This window comes from Stomoxys calcitrans, chromosome 3 (genome assembly GCF_963082655.1).
Source record: "Stomoxys calcitrans chromosome 3, idStoCalc2.1, whole genome shotgun sequence".
Taxonomy (NCBI): domain Eukaryota; kingdom Metazoa; phylum Arthropoda; class Insecta; order Diptera; family Muscidae; genus Stomoxys; species Stomoxys calcitrans.
The window spans coordinates 130,901,959-130,919,037 of record NC_081554.1 but is presented as its reverse complement, the minus strand read 5'-3'; the positions used below and the strand labels follow the sequence as shown (position 1 = coordinate 130,919,037).

Below are 17,079 nucleotides of genomic sequence, written 5' to 3'. Positions count from 1 at the left end.
ACTCGTGTTAGGCCCTTCGATATCCTTTGTCAATTTGGATTTGATCGGTTCAGATTTGGTTATAGCTGCCATGTAGACCGATCCTCCAATTTAGGGTCTTAGGCCCATAAAAGCCATATTTATTATCCGATTTTGCTGAAATTTCGGACAGTGAGTTATGTTACGCCCGTCGACATCCTTCCTCAATTTGGCCCAGATCGGTCCAGATTTGGTTATAGCTGCCATATAGACCGATCCTCCGATTTAGGGCCTTAGGCCCATTAAAGCCACATTTATTATTTGATTTTGATGAAATTTGGGACAGTGAGTTGTGTTAGGCCCCTCGACATCCTTCGTCGATTTGGCCCAGATCGGTCCAGATTTGGATATAGCTGCCATATAGACCGATCCTCCGATTTTGGGTCTTAGGCCCATAAAAGCCACATTTATTATCCGATTTTGCTGAGATTTGGGACAGTGAGTTGTGATAGGCCCCTCGACATCCTTCGTCGATTTGGCTCAGATCGGTCCAGATTTGGATATAGCTGCCATATAGACCGATCCTCCGATTTAGGGCCTTAGGCCCATTAAAGCCACATTTATTATTTGATTTTGATGAAATTTGGGACAGTGAGTTGTGTTAGGCCCCTCGACATCCTTCGTCGATTTGGCCAAGATCGGTCCAGATTTGGATATAGCTGTCATATAGACCAATCTCTCGGTTTTAGGTTTTGGGGTCATAATAAACACATTTATTATCCGGTTTTGCCGAAATTTGAGACAGTGAGTTGCGTTAGGCTCTTCGACGTCCTTCTTCAATTTGACCTAGATCAGTAAAGATTTGGATATAGCTGCCTTATAGACCAATCTCACGGTTTTAGGTTTTGGGGTCATAATAAACACATTTATTATCTGGTTTTGCAGAAATTTGAGACAGTGAGTTGCATTAGGCTCTTCGACGTCCTTCTTCAATTTGACCTAGATCGGCAAAGATTTGAATATAGCTGCCATATGGACCGATCTCTCGGTTTTAGGTTTTGAGGCCATAAAATGCGCATTTATTGTCCAATGTTGCCGAAATTTGGGACAGAGAGTTAAGTTAAACCCCTCCAGATATTTCTGCAATTTGGTCTAGATCGATCAAGATTTGCATAAAGCTGCCATATAGACTGATATCTCGAATTAAAGTTTTGGGCCCATTAAAGGCGCATTTATAATGCGATTTCACTGATATTTGACACAGTGACTTATATTAGGCTTTTCGACATCCATATCGTATATAGGTCAGATCGGTTTATTTTTAGATATAGCTACTAAAAAGACCAGTATTTTGTTATACACAATTTTGTCCAATGTTGAACAATAACTTGTACTCATTAGTATTTGGTCCAAATCGGAACATATTTCGATAAAACTGCTATGGGACATAAGGTATGCAATTTACACCGTATTTTGACGAAAGGTGGTTTCAACAAGACGGTGCCACATGCCACACAGCATGCGTAACAATGTACTTACTAAGAGGCGATTTTGCGATTTTGGTGAACGTTTTATTTCACGTTCGGGACCGGTCAATTGGCTGCCTAAATTGTGTGATTTAACGCCTTTAGACTATTTTTTGTGGTGCTATGTTAAAGCTCATGTCTATACAGACAAGTTCGCTTCAATTGACGCATTGGAAGACAATATTGAAGCATTTATTCATGAGATACCGGATACGAAATGTTGGAAAGAGTATGCTAAAATTGGACTTAGAGGATGGACCATTAATTATAGAGTTTATTCACCCTATACTTTATAGGGTCGGAAATGGAAATTTCGATTGGTTGCAAATGGAATGACGGAATGTTGTGTGTTGTTGTGACTTTCAATATCCATGGCAAATACGACCTAAATCGCCAACGACTGTGTCAAGAATCGTTTAAATCGTTCATAATCTGATATAGCTACCATATGAGGCGATTTCCCCATTTGACTTCTTAAGGACGCAATTATCTTTAATTTCGCAGATATTTTGCCCTTTGTGTTTTGTTATACCCACCACCATAGGATGGGGTATACCAATCTAGTCATTCCGTTTGTAATGCCTCGAAATATTGATCTAAGACCCCACAAAGTACATATATTCTTGATCGTCTTGACATCTCCCGATCTCCCGATTTGACTTCTTGAGCCCCTGGAAGCCGCATGTTTTGTCCAAGTTAGCTAAAGCCCAGCCGATTTAGTGCGCTTTTACTTGTTTTATTTGACAACAGTTTGGTGAAGTTCCAAAATCCTATACTGTGCAATGGGTTGTAAAAAAACGTTTGCCTTCATTCATCATGAAATCCAATAGACACTTAATGCCATTAACATCTGAACAAGTCATATCAAGATTATATAATTGTAAAAGCTTTTAAGTTCATGGGAAATATAAATTTTTTTCCAGGAGCATTTTCATGTCGTAGATAGACACCCCACAGCGATCTCCGATTCCATAGCAGTCTTGTTGTAAGAAAGAAAAAAATAGAATTAATTTAAAGATCTTGTCATAAATGTTCAACTGTTGGTTGTTACTTCTCGATGGTTACCATAAATCTAAATATAATTTTTATTAAGAATAATATCAATGAACCAAAAACAACACACACTTCATAATGTTGCGCCAAGGCATTTGAACTCTGGAAAAAGCGTACCCTCGTCACATGGCGAAATGTGGCGGCATTCGTTACTGTTGTCACACCAACGTTTATGTTGAGAATTAACAAACATTTTTTTAAATAGCCCGCATTGTAACGACAATAAGCGGCGGTTGTGTGTGGTTTTCGATTTTTTTTTTGCAACCCAACGACTATCATTTCGATTAAGACTCACTCGTAATACAAAGGGAAACAAAACTACCACAACAACTACAACAGCAACCAAACAATTGTATAAAAAGCTGAAATCACAACAAAACGATCACTTTTAATAAAATGTGATATTGTTCATGCGACATGTGGACAGACAAATTCAGTGACACCAAAAAACAAAAACAAAAAATACAAATAACGCCGAGCCATGCACAAAAGCGCTCTGGTTTTGCGCCGTCATTTCAATCGTTCATGCAGTCGTTGTTGGTCTCATAAATAAATTAATTGTGACAATACACAATTGATTTGATTATTGCTGTGTATAAAATTATCACACACACTTCGCCGGCGCATAAATGTACAGGCAGAAAGACGGACATTCAAATTCAGGGAGGAATTAAAAAAAATGCCCAGACATTAAGCAATTTGTACTGATATATTCAACATTTTGTTGTGATTTTCCAATTGGAGATTGTCAAATCTACACCCGGCACCAGAGAGCACTTCATTCTGTCTCATGGACAAATAATGAAGGCGATGATGGCGATGGCAATGATGTCCCCCATCATCACTTTGTCAACTATGGGTGAGTGATCAAGATGATAATGGTGGTGCTTTTGATGATGTTGTTTTTGAACGATTGATTGATTCAAGTGTTTCAGACATTGTTTCCATGCTGCATGTGAATTCTTTATTCAATCAGCAATAGAATAGAAATACATATGTACGAGGGTTGCCTTTTATATTTCGGGGTTAAAGAAAAGAAAAACAAATACTAATCATCGGAAATCGCTTTATTGTTTTTCAAATATTTCCCATTAAGATCTATACACTTTTGCATGCGTTAGAACCAATTGTCAAAGCACTTTTTTGTCACTCTGATTGAGGTATCTCCAGAACATGCATTCTGAAAGTATCAACCGCTCCTTCAGGTGTCGAAAAACGTTGACCTCTCATTTTATTTTTTACACACGGGAATAAAAAAAAGTCATTCGGTGCCAAGTCAGGCTTATCAAATCGATGTTATGAGTGCTCAAAAATGCAATTGTTTATTCCGATGTGTGAGAGCTCGAATTGTCGTGATGAAACGTGATCCTTCTCGGCGGTCGGTTTTCCCGATTTCTTGGAAGACAACTGGCAAACAAATGCTTGTAAACTACTCAGAATTGACTGTTCTATGTTGTTCTAGTAATACGAATGCGACATGTCCAGTTTTTCCGAAAAAACAAGCGATTATTAGCTTGGAAATGATTCGCGCGCGAGCAAATTTTGTTGGATTTGGCTCATCTTGAAACATCCATACAATCGACTGCTGTTTACTTTAGTGCTCATAAGCGTAAATCCACGATTCATCACTTGCCACGATGTCATAGACGTGTTTCGAAGCACCGCCGTCGTATTTTCGGAGCATTTCTTTCGACCAATCGACACCAGCCTTTTTTTGAGCGATTGACGAATTGTGTGGAGCCCAACGCGAATAAATTCTTTTGACGGTCATATGTTCATGAAATATTGAATGAATGCTGGTCCCACTAATGCCTACGGTTGTCTCAATCTCACGATAGGTCACATGACGATCTTGCAATCTCAGTTGGTGCACAGCATCAATGGTTTTTGGAACAACAACTAATTTTGGACTACCTTCACGAAATACGTCTTGGTTGAATTCGCCATACCATCAATAAACACTGGTCCTTGATGGAGCTTCATCGCCAAACATTGAATTAAGTTCATCGATGCACTATTATTAAGTTAATGCACGTCGAAAGTTGTGAAAAATAATCGCACGAAAATGTTCACGATTTTATTCCATTTTTTGGCGAGATGAATCTTTTAAGTTTCTGTAAACAACACAAATAGCGCTCGTATGTCAAAACTTTCTGAGTACGTATAACCTCAAAAATGTCAACCTGTCAGCTCTATAGTAAAGCTATCAGTTGGCATATTGCAACACAAGGGTTGTCCATTCCCGAAATATAAAAGGCAGCCCCCGTATGTAGAGAACTCTGGGTAAAATTTATGTTTCACATGAACCAGTTATAGATTAATTTGGATTATAAATAACTAAAAGTCTATTTGTCTAAAAAGAAACCCAGGCGATCGCGATTCGTCTATATGGACGGTTTTTGGTATATGGTTTTCATGTAGTAGATAGCTCTTTTAACAATGTCGAGTTTAATTATTGGGTTGCCCAAAAAGTAATTGTCGGTTATATAGTAGTAATATAGTCGGCGTTGACAAATTTTTTCAACGGCTTGTGACTCTGTAATTGCATTCTTTCTTCTGTCAGTTATCAGCTGTTACTTTTAGCTTGCTTTAGAAAAAAAGTGCGCGAAATTTTGTTTACATTTGTTTGTTTCGCGTCAATTTTAATATGGGTACCACATGTATTGAAAGAAATTCATTTAACAAACCGAATCAACGCTTGTGATATGCACCTTAAACGCAATGAATTCGATCCGTTTTTAAAACGAATCATAACTGGAGATGAAAAATGGATTGTTTACAACAACGTTAGTCGAAAACGATCATGGTCCAAGCATGGTGAACCAGCTCAAACCACTTCAAAGGCTGATATCCATCAAAAGAAGGTTATGCTGTCTGTTTGGTGGGATTGGAAGGCTGTGGTATATTTTGAGCTGCTTCCAAGGAACCAAACAATTAATTCGGATATTTACTGTCAACAATTGGACAAATTGAATACAGCCATCAAGGAGAAGCGATCAGAATTGGTCAATCGTAAAGGTGTCATATTCCACCAGGACAACGCTAGACCGCACACATCTTTGGTCACTCGCCAAAAACTGAGTGAGCTTAGCTGGGAACTTTTGATGCATCCACCATATAGCCCTGACCCTACACCATCAGACTACCATTTATTTCGATCTTTGCAGAACTCCTTAAATGGTAAAACTTTCGGCAATGATAAGGCTATAAAATCGCACTTGGTTCAGTTTTTTGCAGATAAATGCCAGAAGTTCTATGAGCGTGGAATACTAAATTTGCCAGGAAGATGGCAAAAGGTTATCGAACAAAATGGCAATTATATATTTGATTAAAGTGCATTCTAAGTTTTATTAAAAATGCATTTACTTTCTTTTAAAAAATCCGCAATTACTTTTTAGGCAAAATAGATTGAATTACAGTTCAAGCTTAATCTGAGTTGCACGTAAGTTTGGCTTCGAATCTACAGGCAACCAATATTCTTATCCTAGAGGATACAATATTTCAATTAGCTGGTATTTTGCATGCACAGTTCCGTAATGACAAGCGGCCAAATCGGTCAAACTTATATAGCTCTCATATGAACCGATCTCCCTATTACACTTCTTGAACTTCTCCTATGACATTGAAAATACTTTCCAAATATGGTCTGTATATCTCGATCACCGGATATAGCTCCCATATAAACCAATCTCCCGATTTAAAGTCTTCAACCCCTATAAGGTGCAAATATTTTCCGAATTGGTTGAAATTTTGCACTATGATTTCAACTTTAATCCCGAATATTCAAACCAATCGATTTAGCCAAACTTGGCACGTATATTGAATGTCACACCATAAGCCAATGTGTTAAAATTCAGCCAAATCGGATAAGAATTGCGGCCACAAGATGCTCTATAAATATAATCGGGAGCTATGTCAGGTTTTAGACCGAATCGAACCATACTGGACACATCTGTTGAACGTCAAAATGCAAGCGCCTAGCTTTAACTCCTTCGAAAGTTAGAGCGCTTTCCAAAGACAAACGGGCGGTCATGGGAAGATCGACTTAAAATGTCATGGCGATCTAGAATATATAGACTTGGGTCTGTAGACAAATACAGGGTCTTAGACAAATATTTCTAAAGGAATTGCGCCCCCAAGCAGCGCAAGAAATTTAATCAGGATTTCGGTTTATATGGCAGCTTTATCAGGTTATAAACCGATTTGAACCATTCTTGACACAGTTGATGAAAGTCGAAACAAAACAACAGGTGAAAAACTTCATCCAAATCGTATAAGAAATTTATCTTGACTCTCACTCCGGATAAAGTAATAAAAAAGGTTTCCAAAAAAAAAAAATCTAAAAATTTTTTAGCATAAATAAAAAATTTTGTTATTTTTATAGTAGACTATTGCATTTAATTTTGCTGTTTTTAAATTCAAGCTCGATGTATTTTTGTTTTTTATTTTAATTATCTATCGATATTAGGCAAATAAAAATTGTGTTTTGTTTTTCATTTGAATATATCATACCTTAAAAATTCATTCCACTGAAAAATGTATAAATATATTAAAAAAATACAAAAAGAGTTTAAATAAAAACAGCAAAATTAAAAAAATATAGTCAACATTTCGGGGACATTTTTATTAGAGAAAGGTTTATTGAAATATTGTTATTAGAGAAAATTTTATTGATGTGTTGCCTTCAAAGAAACTTTCAATATTTTGTTCACAAAAATATCATTAAAATTAAACAAATAAAAAGGCTGTAAGTCCATCCGTTCCGAACTTTGGTTACCCACCACCTCGGGTATATATGTAAACCCCCTTTCGTCACAATCCGGTGAAAATTGGATAACTTATGCACCCAAATTCGGCACGGACATTGAGTGGTCTAGAAGTCACTGTTCAATTTTTTAGAACAAAATATTGGTCTTTTTTGGAGCTATATCCAAATAAAATAAATGCCAAGGTTTTAGGGCCAAGGTTTTAAATCGGGAAATCGTTCTATATCGCACCTATAACCAGATTTGGACCAAAATAAACAAGGATATAATAATCATTCTATTTTATTAATATATTGGATCATATTTATTCAGGTCCAATTCAACGAAATCGGGTAATAAATAAAGCTTTTATAAGCTCCAGACCCTTAATCAGACCTTAATCTGATTCAAATTTCAGCGAAATTGGGTAATAAATGGTTTATGGGTTCCAAACCCTTAAACTGCAGACCGGCCTATATGGCGGTTATATCTAAATATAGTTCGAACTGCAACATATTTTAAGCAGATATCGTACGGCTTTAAATAACTCACTGTTTCAAATTTTAGCGAAATCGGATAAAAAACAAGTAAAAGCGTGCTAAGTTCGGCCGGGCCGAATCTTATATACCCTCCACCATGGATCGCATTTGTCGAGTTCTTTTCCCGGCATCTCTTAGGCAAAAAAGGATATAAGAAAAGAGTTGCTCTGCTATTAAAACGATATCAAGATATGGTCCGGTTCGGACCACAATTAAATTATATGTTGGAGACCTGTGTAAAATTTCAGCCAATTCGTATAAGAATTGCGCCCATTGGGGCTCACGAAGTAAAATAGAGAGAACGATTTATATGGGATCTGTATCCGGCTATGGACCGATTCAGACCATAATAAACACGTTTGTTTATGGTCATGAGAGGATCCGTCGTACAAATTTCAGGCATATCGGATAATAATTGCGACTTCTAGGGGTCAAGAAGTCAAGATCCCAGATCGGTTAATATGGCAGCTATATCAGGTTATGAACCGATTTGAACCTTATTTGACACAGTTGTTGAAAGTAAAAATAAAATACGTCATGCTAACTTTCAGCCAAATCGGATAGGAATTGCGCCCTGTAGAAGCTCAAGAAGTCAAATCCCCAGATCTGTTTATATGACAGCTATATCAGGTTATGGACCGATTTCAACCATACTTGGCACAGTTGTTGGATATCATAACGAAATACTTGGTGCCAAAAATTCATTCCAATCGGATAAGAATTGCGCACTCTAGAGGCTCAAGAAGTCAAGACCCAAGATCGGTTTATATGGCAGCTATATCAGGTTATGGACCGATTTAAACCATACTTGGCACAGTTGTTGGGTATTATAACAAAACACGTCGTGCGAAATTCCATTTCAATCGGATAAGAATTGCGCACTCTATAGGCTCAAGAAGTCAAGACCCCAGATCGGTTTATATGGCAGCTATATCAGGTTATGAACCTATTTGAACCATACTTGGCACAGTTGTTGAATATAATAACAAAACACGTCGTGCAAAATTTCATTTCAATCGGATAAGAATTGCGCACTCTAGAGGCTCAAGAAGTCAAGACCCAAGATCGGTTTATATGGCAGCTATATCAGGTTATGCACCGATTTGAACCATACTTGGCACAGTTGTTGGATATCATAACAAAACACGTCGTGCAAAATTTCATTTCAATCGGATAAGAATTGCGCACTCTAGAGGCTCAAGAAGTCAAGACCCAAGATCGGTTTATATGGCAGCTATATCAGGTTATGAACCGATTTGAACCATACTTAGCACAGTTGTTGGATATCATAACAAAACACGTCGTGCAAAATTTCATTCCAATCCGATAAGAATTGCGCACTCTAGAGGCTCAAGAAGTCAAGACCCAAGATCGGTTTATACGGCAGCTATATCAAAACATGGACCGATATGGCCCATTTACAATACCAACCGACCTACACTAATAAGAAGTATTTGTGTAAAATTTCAAGCGGCTAGCTTTACTCCTTCGGAAGTTAGCGTGCTTTCGACAGACAGACGGACGGACGGACGGACGGACATGGCTAGATCGACATAAAATGTCACGACGATCAAGAATATATATACTTTATGGGGTCTCAGACGAATATTTCAAGTAGTTACAAACAGAATGACGAAATTAGTATACCCTCCATCTTATGGTGGAGGGTATAATAAAGTTTTTATACCCTCCACCATAAGATGGGGGTATACTAATTTCGTCATTCTGTTTGTAACTACTCGAAATATTCGTCTGAGACCCCATAAAGTATATATATTCTTGATCGTCGTGACATTTTATGTCGATCTAGCCATGTCCGTCCGTCTGTCCGTCCGTCTGTCCGTCCGTCCGTCCGTCCGTCTGTCTGTCGAAAGCACGCTAACTTCCGAAGGAGTAAAGCTAGCCGCTTGAAATTTTGCACAAATACTTCTTATTAGTGTAGGTCGGTTGGTATTGTAAATGGGCCATATCGGTCCATGTTTTGATATAGCTGCCATATAAACCGATCTTGGGTCTTGACTTCTTGAGCCTCTGGAGGGCGCAATTCTTATCCGATTGGAATGAAATTTTGCACGACGTGTTTTGCTATGATATCCAACAAGTGCGCCAAGTAGGGTTCAAATCGGTTCATAACCTGATATAGCTGCCATATAAACCGATCTTGGGTCTTGACTTCTTGAGGCTCTAGAGTGCGCAATTCTTATCCGATTGAAATGAAATTTTGCACGACGTGTTTTGTTATTATATCCAACAACTGTGCCAAGTATGGTTCAAATCGGTCAATAGCCTGATATAGCTGCCATATAAACCGATCTTGGGTCTTGACTTCTTGAGCCTCTAGAGGGCGCAATTCTTATCCGAATGGAATGGAATTTCGCACGACGTGTTTTGTTATGATACCCAACAACTGTGCCAAATATGGTTTAAATCGGCCCATAACCTGATATAGCTGCCATATAAACCGATCTTGGGTCTTGACTTCTTGAGCCTCTAGAGGGTGCAATTCTTATCCGAATGGAATGGAATTTCGCACGACGTGTTTTGTTACGATATCCAACAACTGTGCCAAGTATGGTTGAAATCGGCTCATAACCTGATATAGCTGTCATATAAACAGATCTGGGGATTTGACTTCTTGAGCTTTTAGAGGGCGCAATTCCTATCCGATTTGGCTGAAATTTTGCATGACGTATTTTATTTTTACTTTCAAGAACTGTGTCAAATAAGGTTCAAATCGGTTCATATCCTGATATAGCTGCCATATAAACCGATCTTGGGTCTTGACTTCTTGACCCCTAGAGGTCGCAATTATTATCCGATTTGCCTGAAATTTTGTACGACGGATCCTCTCATGACCATCAACAAAAGTGTTTATTATGGTCTGAATCGGTCTATAGCCCGATACAGATCCCATATAAATCGTTCTCTCTATTTTACTTCGTGAGCCCCAGTGGGCCCAATTATTATACGAATTGGCTGAAATTTTACACAGGTCTCCAACATATAATTTAATTGTGGTCCGAACCGGACCATATCTTGATATCGTTTTAATAGCAGAGCAACTCTTTTCTTATATCCTTTTTTGCCTAAGAAGAGATGCCGGGAAAAGAACTCGACAAATGCGATCCATGGTGGAGGGTATATAAGATTCGGCCCGGCCGAACTTAGCACGCTTTTACTTGTTATCGGTCAATATGGCAGCTATACCTAAATACCATATTTAGGTCGGCCGTCGGCAGGTCTAAAATTACACACTGCTTCAAATTTCAGCGAAATCGGATAAAAAATAAGGCTTTTATTGGCTTCAGATCCTTTATCGGGAGATCGGTATATAAGACAACTATATCCAAATATAGTCCGATCTGAACCACACTTATAACGGGAGGCCAAATTATTTCACTGTTTCAAATTTCAGCGAAATCGGGTCATAAATTAAGCTTTTATGGGTTTCAGACCCTTTATCGCTAGATCGGTCTATATGGCAGCTATATCTAAATATAGTCCGGTCAGATGTCGGGAGCCCTAAAACTACTTATTGTTTCACATTTTAGCGAAATCGGATAAACCAGTAAGGAAAGGCAAAAGTCGGGCGGTGCCAACTTCATAATACCCTACATCTACCCAATAAACACAAAAGTGGGGCTACATCTAATTCTGATCCAATTTTGATGGACCTCGGCAGATGTATTCAGATAGGTTATTAAAATTATTGCATCAAATTTCGAGCAAAGCAAATATGTTCAATGTTCAAATATGTACGGTTGACAAATGACAAAAAATTACCCAAAAATATCTAAATCTGAACCTTATAGATATTGTGGAAGTCGTCGAGGAAAGCATTGTACTAGGAGTGAAAATCGGGCGATATATATGAGAGCTATATTTAAATCTGAACCGATTTCTTTGAAATTCAGTAATATCAAGAGTTATAAGAAAGTACTTCCTGCCAAATTTCGAGAGAATCGGATAACAAATGACCATATTATTGCTGCATTACCACAAATCGGACGAACATATATTTGGGAGCTATATCCAAATCTGAACCGATTTTTTCCAATTTCAATAGGCTTCGTCTCTAGGCCGAAAAACTTTCCCACACCAAATTTGAAGACGATCGGATGAAAATTGCGACCTGTAGTTTGTAAACAAATTAACATGGACAGATGGACAGACAGACGGACATAGCTAAATCGAATCAGCAACTGATTCTGAGTCGATCGGTATACTTATCAATGGGTTTATCTCTCTTCCTTTTGGGTGTTACAAACAAATGCACTAAGTTATAATACACTGTCCCACAGTATTGGTGTAGAGTATAAAAATTAAGCATTTATGGGCAGATCGGTCTAAATAGCAGCTATAACCAAATATGGCACGATTTGGTCCGTTCAAGAACTGAATAAATGCATAAAAGACGTATCTGTGCCAAATTTCAGCTCAATATAACAGTTTTTGAAGCCTATAGAGTGATTACAATAAACGGAAGGATAGACACACGGACATCTTTAAATCGTCTTAGAATTTTATGACGATTCGAGATATTTATTCTCCGTAAGGTGGGAAATTTATATTTCGATGTGTTGTAAACGTAATGACTGAATGAATATAAACGGTATCAAATGGTATTTAGAGCAAAAAAAAATTAAAATTTTAATTACAATTTTGTCTTAAAAAAATCATTTACAATTTATTCTTAGAATTTTTTTATTTTTAAACCAATGGGTATACCAATTTGGTCATTCTGTTTGTAACACCTCGAAATATGCGTCTGAGACCCCATAAAGTATATATGTTCTTGATTGTCATGTAATTTTAAGTCGATCTAGCCATGTCCGTCCGTCTGCCTGTCGGAAGCACGCTAACTTTCGAAGGAGTAAAGCTAGCCGCTTGAAATTTTGCACAAATACTTCTTATCTGATTGTAAATGGGCGAAATTGGTCCATGTTTTGATATAGCTGCCATATAAACCTATCGTGGGTCTTGATTTCTTGAGCCTCAAGAGGGCGCAATTATCGTCCGATTTGACTGAAATTTTGCACGTGGTGTTACAATATCACTTTCGACAACGGTGCTAAGAATGGTTCAAATCGGTCCATGTTTTGATATAGCTGCCATATAAACCGATCTTGGGTCTTGAAGTTTTGAGCCTCTAGAGGGCGGAATTCTCATCCGATTTGACTGAAATTTTGCACATGGTGTTTTGGTATCCCTTTCAACAACTGTGTTAAGTATGATTCAAGTCGTTTCAAAATCGGGTATAGCTGTCAAGATCGGTTTATAAAGATCAAGATCCAAGATCCGTTTATAAACCGATCTTGGATCTTGACTTCTTAAACCAATAGAGCGCGCAAGTCTCATCCGATTTGGCTGAATTTTTGCATTAGGTATTTTGTTATGACTTCCAATAACTGTGCTACGTATGGCGCGAATCAGTACATAACCTGGTATAACTGCCATAAAACTGTGCTACGTATGGCGCGAATCAGTACATAACCTGGTATAACTGCCATATAAACCGATATGGGGTTTTGACTTCTTGAACCTCTAGAGGGCGCAATCCTCATCCGATTTGGCTGAAATTTTGTACAACGGTTTCTCTCATGACCTTCAACATACGTGTCTAATATGGTCTAAATCGATTAATAGATTAATACAACTCCCTTATAAACCGATCTCCCGATTTTGCTGCTTGATCCCTACAAGGCGCAATTCTTATCCGAATGAACTGAAATATTTTACAATGACTTCTACAATGTTCAGCATTCATTTATGGTCCGAATCTGACTATAATTTAGTATTGCTCCAATAGCGTAACAGTTCTTATTCAATATTCTTTGTTTTCCTAAAAAGAGATACCGCACATAGAACTCGACAAATGCGATCCATGGTGGAGGGTATATAAGATTCGGCCCGCCCGAACTTAGCACGCTCTTACTTGCTTTTACTTTATTACTAGCTGACCCGGGCATGCTCCGTTGTGCCTTCTTTTACTTTATATGGAACAAAAGTCTCACTGGAATGTTTACTTTCGACAATTAAAAATCTTTTAGTGGAATACCATTCTAACTTGACTAACAGTTTAACAATATAAGTGCCTTTATCTGAATCCCATATGGTCTTTATTGATCTACGAATTTAAGTTTGGATGTAAGGTGTACTCCGTTCTTAAAATACTTCATTTCAGCTCGATATTCCCATGATGTCTGATTTAGTGGTGTTTTCGGGGGAGGTCCCCAGATACTTGGCCCTGAAAAAATATCAGCATCGTGCTCTTCTCTCAAATACCATTATTTAAAACCCATATTTCCATTGGCTTAAGAGGAGTTTACAAACACATGGCCCCAAAATAGGTTATCAAATTCGTTTTCTAATCTCAAATACCTTTCATTTGAGCCACATATTGGCATGGTCGAAATATTTTTTCCCTTTGGGGGTTTTTTGGAAAAGGCGTGATGGCCTAAATACATGGTCCTACGTTCGGATATCAAATTCGTATTCTACTCCCAAATACCTTTATTTGAGCACCACATTGCGACGATCACTAAAAAATTGCTGTTTATGGGGTATTTTGGGAAAAGGGTAGACCCCCAGAAAATTGGTCCCGAAAATGGGTATCAATTCTTGCTCTACCCCACATTACCTTTCATTTAAGTTCCACATTGACATGGTCGGTAAATATGCCCGGGGGTGTTTTGGGATTGGGGTGGTCCCCCAAACACTAAACCCGGAAACTATATATCAGCAACGTGCTCTATTCTCATATATCTATATATAATTTATTTGTACCCCATATTGCCATTGCCCTCAAAATTGGATATCAAATTTGTTTTCTAATCTCATTTAAACTCCTTATTGCAAAAGTCAGCAAATATGTCAGGTTTGGGGTATTGGCCCTAAAAACTATGAATATTTAGCTCCACTCTCTTTAGGACCCAAATTGTCTTGGTGAGCAAATACGTCCTATTTGGGGATATTTCCATAGTCGGCAAAAATGAACGGCTTGGGGGGTGTTTTGGGGGATGGTCGGCCACTCAGTGAGTTGGCCTTAAAAATATATATCGGATTCGTGTTCCACTTTAAAAACCCTCTTATTTGAGCCTCATATTGCAATAGTCAGAAAATACTTACTATTTGGGTGGTGTTGTGAGGTTGTGGTGGCCCCATAGACACTTTTCTCGACTATTGATATCAGATTCGTGCTTTACTCCCAAAGACCTTTCAGTTGAGCCCCATATTGCTATGGTCGTACAATTGTCCCCTTTGGGGGATGTTTTTGGTGAGAGGCGGCCCCCAAACACTTGGTTCCATATTTGGATATCAGATTCGAATTCTATACTTAAATACCTTTTATTTTCCTTTTCGTTTCCTATGGTCAGTAAGGAAGTCCTGTTTGGGGAAGGAGTGGACCCCATGAAACGTGGTCCCACATTTGGATATCAGATTCGTATTCTACTCGCAAATACCTTTCATTTGAGTCCCATATTGCCATGGTCGGTAAATATGTCCGATTTAGGGGTCCCCCTAGCACTTGGTCCGACAATTGGATATTAGAAACGTTTTCTCATCCCAAATACCTTTCACATGACCTTCAACATACATACGTGTCTAATATGGTCTGAATCGATCAGAGGCTTGATGCAGCTCTAATATAAACTTATCTCCCGATTTTGGTCCTTGAGTCCTATTAGGAGCAATTCTTATCCGAATGAACTGAAATATTACACAATGACTTTTGCAAAATGTTGTCTCGAATAAGTGTAACATTAGCTGTGTTTTATTGTAGTACTGTATAGTGCTGCGCAATGCAATTTGTTTGAAAATGACATCTATCCAGGGCAACGAAATTCTGGATAATTTGCCATTGCAGTATTGCCATTATGTGAGAAATGCCATGATATGTTTTTTCACAAATATGTGTGGCCACTTGTAGAAATACCTCTTTTGTGAATGGTAAAATAAAATTAAAACCAATTATTTATACAATTGCGTGCACAAATCTTCATACAATTTAATTGACTGCCGTGCCCACACATGTTTTGCACATTTCAGTTGCAATTTTACAAATATTTGCACTTTTTTCCACGTATTGTTATAACAGGTTGGCAAATGGCGTTACCACTTCATGGTATACGAACAGACTAGCACTGGAAACTTTTTTGAGTTTTATTTTTGCCCTTCACGGCTTATCTATCCAGTACTAAAATAAAGCACAGCAATGTGTAATTTTTTGAGAATCAGACATCGCACATCTTTTACCCTCTGCCTTTACGGTAACTATCGCCTAAGTGTTGAAATATCACCCACAAATAAGGACAATTCTTTTATAATATGAACAACCAAATGACGCGCATTTCATTAATTTTTCACCAAGCCACGCTCTCATCCTCAGCCAAACACATATGTATGTATATAATGCGAACTTTTCTTTCTCATATCTTATTTGGTATATTTGCTTATTTAAAATAAAGCTCTCATATTACAGTGAAGACATTTTTAGATCATATACATTTTCATAAAGTAAAATTTTTTTTTTTTTTAAAGGCAATCTTTGATGTGAAATTGTTTCTTAGTATTGAAATATTCAATACATAACTTCTTCATCTTTTATATTAATGTTACACTTTCATTGGCAAGTCTTGCGACATTCAATATGTGAGGCTGAAATTTACTTCTTAAGCTATGCGTTGCAAGACAACATGTCGTTGATTTTGTATGTAGACAAGTATGAAAATGGTCTGCATGATTTTGTGCCTATGTTTTTCACTGTGTGTGTGCTGAATTTAAAATACAATTTTTTCAACTGGCTCGTTGGTCTAGGGGTATGATTTCCGCTTAGGGTGCGGGAGGTCCCGGGTTCAAATCCCGGACGAGCCCAAGAAAAAGTAGTTTTTTTTATTTTATCAACAGTTAACTATTGTACTTTTGTACCTCCATCACTACTCTTGTATAGGGTATTTTATTAAATGAAGGAAAATAGAGACCCCCTTCCGTAAATATTATTTCAAATAAAGTTAAAATAAAATAAATAAAATAAAGTTAGTTATTTGATTTTTTTTTTTTCAAAATTCGCAGTTGTTATACAATCACTGAAATTTAGAGTACAAATGTTAATTGGCCAAGGGATGAAACCAATTGCAATTGGAAGAACTCGGTTCAGACATAGAGTTTACAATCGTAAGTGTACTTCATGTACCAATTTCAGCCTGTTATAGAACTATCATCAAAATTAAGAAGTTAAATCGGCAAAAAAGTTTTAAA

General features: G+C 37.6%; 1 non-coding gene across 1 annotated transcript; it reads left to right on the top strand.

Annotated features, from left to right (window-relative positions):
• The first annotated feature begins 16,623 nt into the window (after positions 1–16,623).
• Positions 16,624–16,695, top strand: Trnap-agg (transfer RNA proline (anticodon AGG)). The gene has a single exon. It is a non-coding gene; the product is annotated as a tRNA-Pro (tRNA).
• Positions 16,696–17,079: the final 384 nt, after the last annotated feature.